The following is a 13581-nucleotide window of genomic DNA, read 5'->3' as shown; positions in this document are numbered from 1 at the left end:
TCCATCCTTCCTGTATAGGATCCCCCTGTCCCAAAAGTTTCCCCAGTTCCTAATTAATCTAAACCCCTCCACTTTATACCATTGTCTCATCCACGCATTGAGACTCCGAAGCTCTGCCTAACTACCTGACCCTGCACGTGAAACTGAAAGTATTTTAGAAAACGTTACCATGGAGGTCCTAGATTTCAATCTCTTTCCTAGCAGCCTAAATTTGGCCTCCAGAACCTCTCTCCTACCCTTCCCTATATCATTGTTACCTACACGTACTGACCACCGGCTCCTCCCCAGAGCTACACATAAGTCTATCTAGATGTCTCGAGAGATTCACAGCCTTTTCACCAGGCAGGCAAGTCACCATACTGTTCTCCTGGTCATCACAAACCCAGTTATCTATGTTTCTAATGTCTGAATCCCCCATTACTAACACCTGCCTTTTCCTAATGACTGGAATTTCCTCCACCAGAGAGGTATCCTCAGTGTGAGAGGATACTGCAACATCATCTGGAAGGAGGGTCCCAACTATGGGATCATTTCCCTCTGCTCCAGGTGACTGTTCTCCTTCCCTGGGCCTTTCATACTCCTTAACAGTACAGATACTTTCTGACTAGTAGTGGGACAGTTCTACAGTGTCCTGGAAAGACTCATCTATGTACCTCTCTGCCTCGCTTAGCTCCTCCAATTCAGCCACCCTGGCCTTCAAAGCCTATATGTGGTCTCTGAGGGCCAGGACTTTCTTTCATCAAATGCACAAATATGCTACCTGTCCATAAGGCTGGTAATCATACATGCTACATTGGATGTAATAAACAGGATAGTCCCCACTCTGCTGCTGGGCTTCTGCCTGCATTCTCTTCTACAGTTAATTAGATTATTGATAGGGTTTTTATTTAAATCAGGGAGCTTTGGTTTTAGTTTAGCTCAACAGTTTGAAAGAATGTCAAGTGTACCTCACCCTCTTCCAACTCCCTTTCTGAACTCCCTCACGAAACTCCCTGTTTGCTGCCCATGTTACTAACGGGCTTTATAAAGCCTGGCCTTCATGATAGCCCTGTCCCCTATCTAAGGCCTGACCAATGAACAGCAAGTTCTAGATTTCAAATCCTCGTTAAGAAGCTCACAGCTTCCAACTGCTGGCCACAGTAACACAGTCCTTCAAACATACAGCTCAGCACATGAATCTCCAAACAAACAAACAAAAGCTCAGCACACAGTTTCTTTCAGGTTCAACAGCAAGTAACCCACAAACACAAACACATATACTACAGACAGCCACTGACTTCAAGTGTCCCATAATCGCTCCTCCTTCATCTGGAGAACTCCCTCACAAAACTCTGTTAGTTGCTCCTGTTCACAAAGCTAACACATTGCTATTGCTATTGGTATTTTCATGGTATTTATCTGTAAAGACTGTTGCCTCTGGTATCAAAATGTGCATCATACTGCTCATTGTGACATGTATGTACAGGTAACAAGGAGTTGTATATGTACACTGAAAATATGCTTAAATCAAGCAAGCCAGGCAGGGATTACAAACAGAAGTTTTTCTGCGTAGGTGTCTGATGTAAATTGAGCATGGGAAAAGCCAATGCAAAGCAAACTTCATTTGTGCATGAAGTCAGTAGGAAAAGAAAATTAACAGAGGGATGCAAAAAACAGCATGGACACCATGGCATCTGCCTACGGGAGGGAAAGAAGAACTTTGTCTGGGGTACACTTCAAAAGATACATTTTGCTGGAACTCTGTGAGTATCCATTTCACTGAAGGGGAGTGATTCATGGAAAATTTGGATTCCAATTTGACTGAAAATCAGCAAACTCTGGGGGTGAGAAAACTGAGTTAGCCAAATGACTGCTATGTGCACTACAGGCTCTTAATAGCGTGTTATACTTTTGTTCTATTTTAACCATATATGCTTCCACTAGCTTTAATACTTTGTTGTTTATTAAAAACTTAGCCTTGGTTTTACTATCAATTCATCTCAGTGCTGTAATATTACAGTGAAGTGTGACTCCTTACTTGAGCTAGCAGGCTGGTGTGTAGTATGTCTCTTTGGAGCCAGTGACTTTGGTAATTTCTGTGCATGTCTAGTGCAGAGGCTAGATACTGCAGAAAAATAGTGTAGTATTTAACTTATGTTGAGTGTCAGGAAGAGGACATAAGGGCTTGACTCCTATTAAAATCAATGGGAGCTAGGTATGTAAAGATCTTCAAGAATATGAGCATCAGATCCTGCAGTGCAACAAATATTCAGAAACATAGGCTCCAATACCTTGGATTCTCCAGGTCTGTGGGCCCAAATCTTTCCTCTTCAGCTCCTTTGCATTTCGCTCATGGAGAGAAACAATTGATTGTCGATTTTAACACATCGCTTGCCAACTCCCAGTGCAGGGCGCTATGTTCAGTACCAAGAGTGCACTGCCAAGTTCTGGCAATCATCAGCTATCAGAATTGCCCCTTAGGATCTACACAATCTTGGTCAATTTAGAGCAGTAGAAAGGCAATAATGTCTAAATTTTAGTGATATCTTGGAGTATCTTGTTCCTTAGAATCGACCTCTGAGGTATACAAAATTAATCCAAGATCAAACTGGTGAATCTGTGAATGGTCGTATGGTAGAGTAAATATGGGACCCAACAGCAAGCCTTATTCATATAATTAACCCTTATCTGTACAATTAGTATCACTGAAGAAAATAGGAGCATTTGAATTATTTACATGGGTAAAGCTTCACAGGCTTAGATCCATCATCTGCAACAACAAGAATGGAAGCTCATTAACAAGTTTGAAATGTTTTCATTGAGCAACTACACTAAATCTATCAACAAATGGGAGTGATCTTTAACTTCTTAAGATACCAAATGCAATCAAGATGCTTTCTTGAAAACGTTTTACGAAACCCTCGCCTTTTTATAGAGAAACGGTATTTTCTTGGCGTTTAGTATTGATTGGGTGATTTTTAGATTAAGTGGGCAAATCCATCAAAATATAAAGCTTTTAAAAGGACACTGTGTACCTTTGCAACATTAGTTCCTATATTAAAATGTTGCTTTAATGTGGATCAACTGCTTCACTAGGACAAATTCAGAAATGACAGCATCACAGCGAACCTAATATTTTAGGAAAATTTTAAAATAATTTCATTTTAGTGATTTATATTATTGTTTTGTTGTTATTTAAACCTTTGTATTGTGAGAGCACAGAGGCCTTCCACATCAGGGACCCATTATACTAAGCGCTGTACAAATATACAGAAAATGTCTCTCTCTTTTGAATATAGCTTTGAAATCCATTACTTGTTATATCTTATATTATATCTATTATCTATTTCATATTAGATATAATATGCTTAGTTTCTTTTTGCGTCTGCTCTACCAAAATATAGTGCAGTTAATATTATTATCACTCACATTGGAAGACAGAGGTTACACAATATGGTTCAATTTAAATGACTTCATGATACTGAGTATGTCCATATCAGCCACTAGTTGTGGTATCAAGTTAATATTGGTAAGTATCACATTTGTTTTAAGGATAATGAAAAATGGAATTAGCCATCATAAGCTGCAAAGTTAAATTCGCATCCTTTCGTAGGAGATGAAGATGTCAGTTTTGTTTTCTGAGCAATGAATGGTAAACAATTTGAATCTTTTCTTTTCACCTGATAAGATTAAGAAGGAAAATGAAATCCTATGCAACTTTGTCCAGTGACACAGTTAGTTATTACTCTGAACCTTCATAAAGATACCATTCTGGATGTATAGCTGATATAAAGAGGCACAGTTCAAGCACGTTCTGTAGATGTTCAGAACAATCAGCAGCAGTTGACACAGATGTGATGAAATCGCTGATAAAAATAAATGATTTGTTTCATTACAGTAAACATTTTGATGCAAAATGTAGCATTTGGAAAGCATGAATAACCCTGATATCTAAAGTTCTTGTAGAAATAGAGATGAGGTAAAGTTAATACTTCCATGAGTATAACCCCCTTTCCCTCCCCCCACTCTTTTTCAGAGGATTACCTATGGCAGTTTACAAAGTACCCATAAAAATTCCAGTCAGGCATCTGGAACCTACATCTAATACCAACAAATCTCCCATTGAAATGACTCATGGAATCACTCACTTCAATTGCAGCTTCTGAGAGCACAAAGAGAGAGAAAATGTCTTCATGACCTTTCTAAGGATTCCACTATATTTATATACTGTACTAATAATCATGTCAATGGAATTGGTGCTACAGGCTGCAGAACACCAACCACTGTCTGCTCATACAAATAAATGTGAAACAGCAGTAAGTAGAATAGTGTCCCAATCAAAGTTAATGTCTGTCACTCTATCAAACAGCACAAGCTTCACTTTTACTTAGCACGCCTTACCATTCTTGTGTCTCCTCAAAGCATCTTTCTAAATTGCGTGGTCAAATTATCCTGGCCATTACAGTAATGTGAATCCAGAATGATTCTGTTAGATTTAATGGAGTAATTCTGAATGCAACAGAAGCAAAATTTGGCTTAAGGTTTAGTAGATGCAATTGCAGTTTCAATACCTTCAAAACTGGTGGTAACAAACTAGGAATGGGCTTGTGGCCAAATCCTGAGTTTGAAATGCTCTGGATTCTAGAAGAGATGGGACCCAGATCTGAAGATGATAGCCATCTCATATTGCCTCTTCTTGCTCAATCCCAGCTTCACTCTGCCTGCCTTCCATTTTCCTTACCAGCCACCATGTTTCCACAACAACCTTCTTTCTTTTTCTCCTCATCTCCTGTCCATCAATTCCCCTCTTCTATATATGTTCTCTCCCACTCTCTTACTCCTATTAACTCATCCCCGTCTGCCTTCCCATTTTCCTCCATCTCAGTCCATAAAACCCCAATGGACAAAAACAAAAATAGAGAAAAAAACTTTTAAAACGTGGGTTAAAAAGTGGAAGTAACATTTGCCAAATATCATCCGGCTCCCTCCTTTTGTATCCTGTATCTCCACCCTCATTCTGAGTGTAATCCTGGCTCCATTTACATAAATGCCAAAACAGCAATTAAGTATGATGTGATAGGATTTCACCTGCTCTTTGATTAGGAACCATCTATTTAGTGTTTAAAAATATGCCTCATACAATGAGTTCCTAATTTCAGTTGGTGTTCTAGGTACTCTTGTAGTACAAATAAATAAATACGTGGGTGTTGATACACTGGAAAGGGGTCAGAGACGAGCCACCAGAATGAATAAAGGACTCAAAAACATACCATATAGTGCTAGAATCAGGGAGTTCACTATATTTTTCTTATCAAAGGAAAGATTATGGGGTGGTTTGACCAGAGTTTATAAATATCTTCACGAAGAACACATATTTAATAATGGGGTCTTCAGTCTAGAGGAAAAAGGTTTATGAAATCCAGTGGTTGGAAGTTGAGTCTAGACTAATTCAGACAGGAGAGGAAGGTTGCCAGGCCTCTGATTTTCAACTGGAACGTCCAGTCAAAAAGGCTCCACTCACTGAGCTGCTGAAAGTCTGGTTGGCTGAGCAGCAGGACTCCAGCAAAAATCCTGCCTTAGCCATGCTGTGATGCCAACTATGAGCCACCTGAGGTAAGCACTGCCCAGCTGAAACCCACACATCCAACACCCTCCTATTCTCAGGGTGTGTCTACACTACACCTCTCTGTCGTCAGAGAGCTGTAGATTAGGCACATCAACATTGCTAATGAAGCAGGGATTTAATATCCCACGCCTCATTATCATAAACATGGCTGCTGCTTTTTTTCGAATGGAGTTTTTTCGGAAAAAAACAGCAATCTAGATGCGCATCTGTTGAAAATAAAGCCTTTTTTGACAGATTCTGTAAACCTCATTTTTTGAGGAATACAGGATCTGTCGAAAAAAGCTTTATTTTCAACAGATCCGCGGGTAGACTGCCGTTTTATTCAAAAAAACTCCATTTCGAAAAAAAGCGGCAGTCATGTTTATGCTAATGAGGCACAGGATATTTAAATCCCTGCTTCATTAGCAATGTCGATGTACTTGATTTGCATCCCGCTGCCAACAGAGGGATGCTGTCTAGACATAGCTTCAGGGCCATCTTTAGGATTTATGAGGCCCTATGCAGGACTATTAAAGTGGTGCCCTATTGACTCCAGTGTGTGGAGTGGCCACAGCCCTTGGGCAAAACCTCCTCCATGCCAGCCTGCCTGCTCACTCACCCCACAGGCAGAGCCTCCGATATGAACTTCTAGGGCTTGAATTACATTTTTTAAATTAAATTGGGGCAAATTTAAAAACTGTTTAAAATATTTTAGAAATAAAAAAGAGGAAAAGTTTAAGACATTTCATTTACCATGTCATTCACCTGGGCTGGACCAGACCCATGTCCCTCTCCAGACCAAACTGAACCCGACTCACATCCCTCCCTAGACCAGGAGAACTGGTGGGTGGAAGAGGCAGGGAGAACTTGGTCTCCCCCGGGTTGCTGGAGAGAGTGGGAGGGATCAGGGGAAACTGGTCTCTGGTTGCTAAGTGGGGTCAGGGCCAAGGGGACTTACCTGGCGCAAGGATCAGACATGGGTCATTGTCTATCTACTGGGGCTGGTGCTGCCTCCTGTCCAACATGGTCTGTGATCCTCCATATTCGAATAAAGGGGGGTGTATACAGCAACCTCACTGATCCAGGTCCAGCACTGGTCTAAGAACACAGGGGCCATGACATGGGGGGAGGAGGAGACAGCTGTCCATGGCAGAGTGGAATAGGCAGAAATGGGGAGGAGGCAAGGAGAAGGCCACTGGCTCAGAGCAGCCACTTACATACACAGCACATGCAACTGCATAGGGGCAACTGAAAATGTGGTGCCCCAAATGTTTTAGTTTCCTACTCAGCTGCATCTCTGGTGTGTCTGTAGGGCAGGCCCTTCCTACAGCCCAACCCCCTGCCACAGGTCAAAACCCCCTCTTGCACCCAATCTCCCTCCCAGATCCCCTCCTGCACCTAACCCCCTACCCCAGCCCTGAAACCTCTACTGCACCTCAACCCTCTCATCCTTGGCCCCACCTTAGAGCCCACACTTCAGCCAGAGTCCACACCCTCTCCTGCACTCCAACCCGCTGCCTTAGCCCTGATCCTCCACCAGCACTCTAAATCCTTTGGCTTCAGACTAGTCCTTCTCCTGCTCCCCAAGTCCCTCATCCCCAACTCCAAGCCCAGGCCATCCCCAGCTTAGGCACCCACCCCCCACTCCTACACCTTAAATCCCTGCCCCAATCCTGTGAAAATGTGTGAGGGCAGGGGAGAGCAATGTTGGAAGGAAGGAGGCTGGAGTCACCAGCAGACCAGGCCTTGGAGAAGTAGTGGGGCTAGGAGCCAGGGACTTGGGGAAGGACAAAAGTGTTCACATTTGCATGATTAGAAAGTTGAAAAACCTCCTGAAACTAAGGCATAATTTTTTTTGACTGAACATAATTAATCATTGGAACAATTTTACCAAAGGTCCTGGTGGATTTTTACATCTAGATTGAATGTAACTTGGAATTTTTACATCTAGATTGAATGTTTTTCTAAAAGATATGATCTAGGAATTATTTGGGTATGTTCTATTGCCTGTCTTACAAAGAACAGGAGACTAGATGATAACTAATGTTTTTGGGGCTTGGAGGCTATTCAAGACAATAATGTCTATAAGAATGTTGACAGAGTTTGGAATGAACGTCAGATTTGGATCAGAATTTACTCACTTGAGCCCATCTTTAGAACAATACCTTGATCTATACAAATGCTACTTATGGCCAGAGAAAAATTAATGTTTTAAAAACTGTCATCAAGAAAGGGGGGGCAGATTTTTAGCAAAGAATCCACTTCATTTATTCTGTGCCATTTTCAATGAATTTACCAGCATGAATGTTGGCTATGACAACAATCAATTTTAAACAAATTCCACTTTAAAATGATGTATATTTGCTCAGAAAACCTGGTTCTAAGAGTTATACTCATTTAGGGTATGTCTACACATCGTGCATTGCTCAAAATAAGCTATGCAAGTTGAGCTATGCAAATTGAGCTATGCAAATTCGACATAGAGTGCTATTCCAGCATCTTCCTCATTCTTCATGCAACAAGGTTCACAGGAAGCTAGAATAAGACACCCATTATTTCAAAATTATTTCAAAATAACAGGCATGCTGTTAAGACGCACACAATGCTATCTGGAGATAGCAGACGTTATTCCAAAATAGAGCCACTGTGTCGACATACCCTTAGTCATAGAACAAAACCATTCCATGTAACCTCTGTGTCTAAACAATGCAGTTCAAATGTTATACGAATAATTATAAATATTACAAAAATCTGTTCATTCACATATTATTACAAATGAGTTATGTATGTCTAATGTGCTTATTATTAAAATACGTAAAATAACGGATCATATACACATAGTTACATTAACTAGGTCAGATTATCTCAAATACACTAGAATGAATCTGGAGGAACTTCAATTGATTTATTTTAATGGAGTTACTTCAGTTTCACATTGAGGTTACTGAGAATTGAATGTGGCTCAGCCACTGCAATTTCCATGTCTAAAGTGTCACTTTTCTCAGCAAACCTCCTCTTGAGCACTTTATTAACATCACTTTTACAAGCAATCAAGCATATTAGCTTTAAGGTCATCCCTGTCACTGTCATGCAGAGATCTATACTTTAAAAATTAAGTAATTGGAAAATTGGTAAAGATCATTAATGCATTGTAACAGCCATATGTTTTTTTTATTCTCAGACACTCAGAGATCAAAACATTTCCAAAAGATTGTCTGGTCAGCTGCTCCTCTCTTCTACCAAGAAGAAATGACTCTATTATGTTAAGCACAATAAGGAGATGAGTAAAATTTATTCTAAATGAAGTAGAAAGTGGTGTTTCAATGGGTTAGCATTGGCTGGTTCCATTATTTGTGGGGATGGTGAGACATTATATTATTATTTACTTGGAGCTAGTGTATCCTCTCTTAAAAAGTCCTTGGAAATTTTGGAATTATTTACTTTGCTTGGGAACCCAATGTACATGTCCAGGAATTTGCCACAATGCCAGCTAATGTCTGCATCACCCTGTAGCTATACCTCTTTCTGCTAATGGAAACTTTCCAGCATCATGGATTAAGGGCACTTGCAGCCTGAGCTTAAATTCTGGTGAAAAGGGCATGATGAGGAGGCCTCCTTGGTCTTTCAAATCTACAGTAGGTTTGTGTGGTAGGACCTCTGTCTTGTTTCTCATCCCTGGAGGCTCTTGCCTTGTTTATAACCTTGAAGGACCCTGGCCAGGTAGCCAGCAGTTTTGACTCCAAGGTTGGGAGCAACAACAAACCCTCTTGACTGGGTTTAAATTTTCACTTTGCTGTCATCCTGTTCCTGATTCTGAAATTTCAGCACATTCTCTCACAACAAAGCCTGCAGAGGCTTCAAGTTTTCCATCTGACAGAACACAAATTATGCCATGTTGGTTGTTCCTGGGCCTGACTCCCACCATGCTTGTGGAGGAGATCTAGGATCCAGTGGGGCTGCCTCCCATATAGCAGCTCATATGGAGGTAATGGGAGGTATAGGTTAAACCAGGCTGAATGATTGAGATCTGGGGTCTTGGCTCTCTGGCCAGTTTACCAATTAAGTTGCAGGTGAACAGAGTACAACAAAATGTACAGCCCAATGTCACCACAAAAGAAAGCACCTGCAGCTTCCCTATGGTTTCTGTGAATAGCTCAGGGCTTATTGTGTCTCAGACCTCCCCTGCCCAATGGAGGGAAAAGTGATCTCGGTCTCCTCCATGAAATGGGTGGTTAGTGTGGAATCCTGGGCTCTTCTGCTCCACTGAGCATGCGGCCACATGCCTCACCCAGGATCCTTCAGATGTTAGAGCAAAGGGATCTTTAGTCTCAGGCAAAGGCTGGCCCCTACGCTCAAGCCTGGGGCAGCTACTGCCAGCAAAATTTCTCCTGTAGCCAGAACTCCTGATGCACCCCTTTTCAGCATCATCCCCAGGTCAGTCTCTCATCCTCTGTTGTCTCTCCCCATTGGGAGCTGTCTGGCCCGTTGAGGTGGTGCGTCATTGCAAAGGTACATTCCCTGACCAAACCGGAGGAGGATGTGGCTCTGGCTCACTCAGTTCAGTGGGGATGTCAGTCCACTCCTCATGCCCAGGAATCTGGAAATTCACTGTGCGCTTAGGCCCATCTAGGGGTATGTCTACACTACCCCGCTAGTTCGAACTAGCGGGGTAATGTATGCATACCGAACTTGCTAATGAAGCCCGGGATTTGAATTTCCCGAGCTTCATTAGCATAAAGCCGGCGCCGCCATTTTTAAAAGCCGGCTAGTGCGAACCCCGTGCCGCGCGGCTACACGCGGCACGGGCTAGATAGTTCGAACTACGTAGCCATTCCGAACTATCTGTACTCAAGGAGTACAGATAGTTCCACGAGCAGTACAGATAGTTCGGAATGGCTACGTAGTTCGAACTATCTAGCCCGTGCCGCCTGTAGCCGCGCGGCACGGGGTTCGCACTAGCCGGCTTTTAAAAATGGCGGCGCCGGCTTTATGCTAATGAAGCTCGGGAAATTCAAATCCAGGGCTTCATTAGCAAGTTCGGTATGCATACATTACCCCGCTAGTTCGAACTAGCGGGGTAGTGTAGACATACCCTAGGGGAGTGATCTTTTGGCCTCCTCACCCTTGCTTGGGGGAAGGGGACTCTCTCTGGTTGGCTCTTTAGCAGTCTGCTGACCAGAGCTCCTTTTTCCTGCCTGCTCACTCCTCTTTAGCAGCCCTCCAGTCTGCTTTCCAGCCCTTTTATCCTCCCAGCTCCTGTTAGCCTGCTCATCAACAATAGCTGTGCCTGTATTAACCCTTTGGTTTCTGGATAGAATGTGGGCATATACAACCCATGACTAGCTCTCTTTGAAACTCTTCCTCCAGCTGGAGCAGGTTCTGGACAGGCAGTAGAGTGGGATCCCAGCGGTCCAGACCTGCTTTCTAACCCTTCCTAGCCCAATATGGGGTTCTAGAGTCTATCAGAGGCATCATAAATGTGTAGTCTCTGCAGAGCCTAGGGCATCTGGTGACAGGATTGGATGGAGAGTAACTAGTGCATCACCATGGCCATAATGTCCTCCTGTCTCAAGAGAAGAAGGGCATGACAGCGACTTGGGTGTCCACAGGAATCAGGAAGGAATAATGGAAACTGGCACCCATAGATGGACTCATCTTCCTCTCTAATAATCTTCATTGCCAGACCGTCCCCCAACACACTGTAGGAGGATGACTGCCTGCCTCCATTCCCTCCATCTCCCTGTGATAGCTGTTGCTTAGAAGCTTCTTATCAGATGTCTCTGTCTGGTTTTGGGGGCTGTATCATAGAATCATAGGATCATAAAGCACTAGAACTGGAAGGGACCTTGAGAGGTCATCAAGTCCAGTCCCCTGCCACCATGGCAGAGCACTGTACTATCTAGACAACCCCTGATAGATGTCTATCTAACCTGCTCTTAAATATCTCCAGAGATGGAGATTTCACAACCTCCCTAAGCAGCTTATTCCAGTGTTTAACCACCCTGACAGTTAGGAAGTTTTTCCTAATGTCCAATGTATCCTTCCATTCCCACTGGCTGTGTCTACACTGGCCACATAACCTGTAATAGCTATGGAAATGAGAGAAGTCAGAATAGGGAAATGTGCGGGGGATTTAAATATCCCCCGCGGGATTTAAATAAACATGGCCACCGCTTTTTTCCGGCTTGGGGAAAGGCCGGAAAAGAGAGTCCAGTCTGGCACGATCCTCTGGAATAAAGCCCTATTCCGGAGGATAGCGCCAGTCTGGACGCTCTTTTCCGGCTTTTCCCCAAGCCGGAAAAAAGCGGCGGCCATGTTTATTTAAATCCCACGGGGGATATTTAAATCCCCCACGCATTTCCCTATTCTGACTTCTCTCATTTCCATAGCTATTATGGGTTATGTGGCCAGTGTAGACACAGCCACTGGGTTGCATCTCTGGCCCCTCAGAATAGCAGGGCTCCCTATGATGGCTGGACTATCATTGGTGTCTGGAGAGGGGGAGTTGATCCTAAATGGAGTAGGGGGAGAAGGAGTTAGAAAATGTGGCAAGTTTCAACAGGGCTCCCATTAACCAAAGGAGGACAGTCTGAGAAGGAAGGTGAATTGTTAATCCTAATTCTCAGTCCCCAATGAGAGACCTTAAGAAGGAGCCTTGCTGCTGCAAAGCCACAGGAGTCTCTGAGGTTGCTCCTGCCTTGTTCCTCTGTATTACCTGGCTGATGTCAAAGTCTCTCCATCACTGTCCCCCAATAGGGGGTTCTGCCTGCAGTGAGCTCCTGCAACAGACTTTTGTGATATCACTTCCACACCTACCCCTCTCTTGTATGGCTGGTGTTCTGATCCTGTCCAGCCTCTTTGGATATTTGACTGGCTTCCCCTGGATAATCCTATTTAAAGACAGCTGAGTCTGGGGATCAAGCTGGTTACACAGTAAAGCCCCAGAGACTGCTCCCTCTGACGCATTCAATTTTTCATTAATTAGTAGTCTTTAAAACCAGAAGGGACTCTTAGAGCAACAAATCTGACCTCTATATATCCCAGCTCTCCATTGTATCTAAGTTTTGATGCAAGCACACCCATGTAGTCTCCATTATAAGACATCAAGAAATGGAATATCCATAATTTAGTTAGTAGTTTGTTCCAATGGTGAATCATCTGCACTGTGAAATGTTTGTGTCTTATTTCTAATATAAAAATATTGTTGGAGTGGGAAATAGTGCCACTGTGGAATGAAAAGCAGTGGCACACACAATCTCAATGATATTTTATGTGCAGGGAAATTAGGAACAAGCAATTGTGAGTACATGCTTCAGGCATTTCAGAACCTAACAGAACACCTTAGGATCCTTGTGCCATAAAACAAACAGAAGGCCTGACCCAAAGTTGGTCATTGAACAGAACACAGTTCGGAGACCTTCTTGGTTAGAATTAGTCAGGAGTTTCTCTAGTTTGGAGAAGATGGAATCAGTCGGGACACAGATACTGGTTCTCATGGGGCAAAAAAAATTCTGACAGGGAATTTCAGGTGGTCATGGAATACCTAAACATTGCATACTAGGTGATGGCTCCTGGTGATTAGTGCCTGGCTGGCAGCTGCCTCCTCTAAAATGCAAAACATCCACCGCTTTATCTGAATGACAAGGGAAATGAAGGAGGACTTAGAAATGTTGGAAACATTCCTGGAAGAGTTTAGTTGTCATTTTCAATAGAGTATTAGGACTGGCTGCCCAAGACTGATCTGCAGTACAATCCTACACCATAAGACATGCAGGTTTTAGTGGTAAAAGACCTGGTATGATGGGCCTTGAGGTCAGATGATAATGTGAGACCCTCTGGCATTCATGCTCTACGGTCAAACCTTACGGCCCTCAGGGGCTGAGGTGCCTACCCACCTGCATTCCCTGTCCCACTCACAGGCCAAGTGGGAGTGTGTTAGGACTCATAGGGTATGTCTACACTACAAAGTTAATTCGAACTAACAGTCATTAGTTCGA

The 13581-nt window shown here is 43.0% G+C and overlaps 1 long non-coding RNA gene across 1 annotated transcript; it reads left to right on the top strand.

Moving 5' to 3' along the window:
- Window positions 1–1491: 1491 nt before the first annotated feature.
- Window positions 1492–10139, top strand: LOC112547739 (uncharacterized). Its single transcript, XR_003091550.2, has 3 exons — window positions 1492–1742; window positions 4016–4295; window positions 8766–10139. It is a non-coding gene; the product is annotated as an uncharacterized LOC112547739 (long non-coding RNA).
- The last annotated feature ends 3442 nt before the right edge of the window (window positions 10140–13581 follow it).

This window comes from Pelodiscus sinensis, chromosome 2 (genome assembly GCF_049634645.1).
Source record: "Pelodiscus sinensis isolate JC-2024 chromosome 2, ASM4963464v1, whole genome shotgun sequence".
NCBI classification, from domain to species: domain Eukaryota; kingdom Metazoa; phylum Chordata; order Testudines; family Trionychidae; genus Pelodiscus; species Pelodiscus sinensis.
The sequence above is the reverse complement of the archived record's forward strand: the minus strand, read 5'-3'. Positions and strand labels throughout refer to the sequence as shown.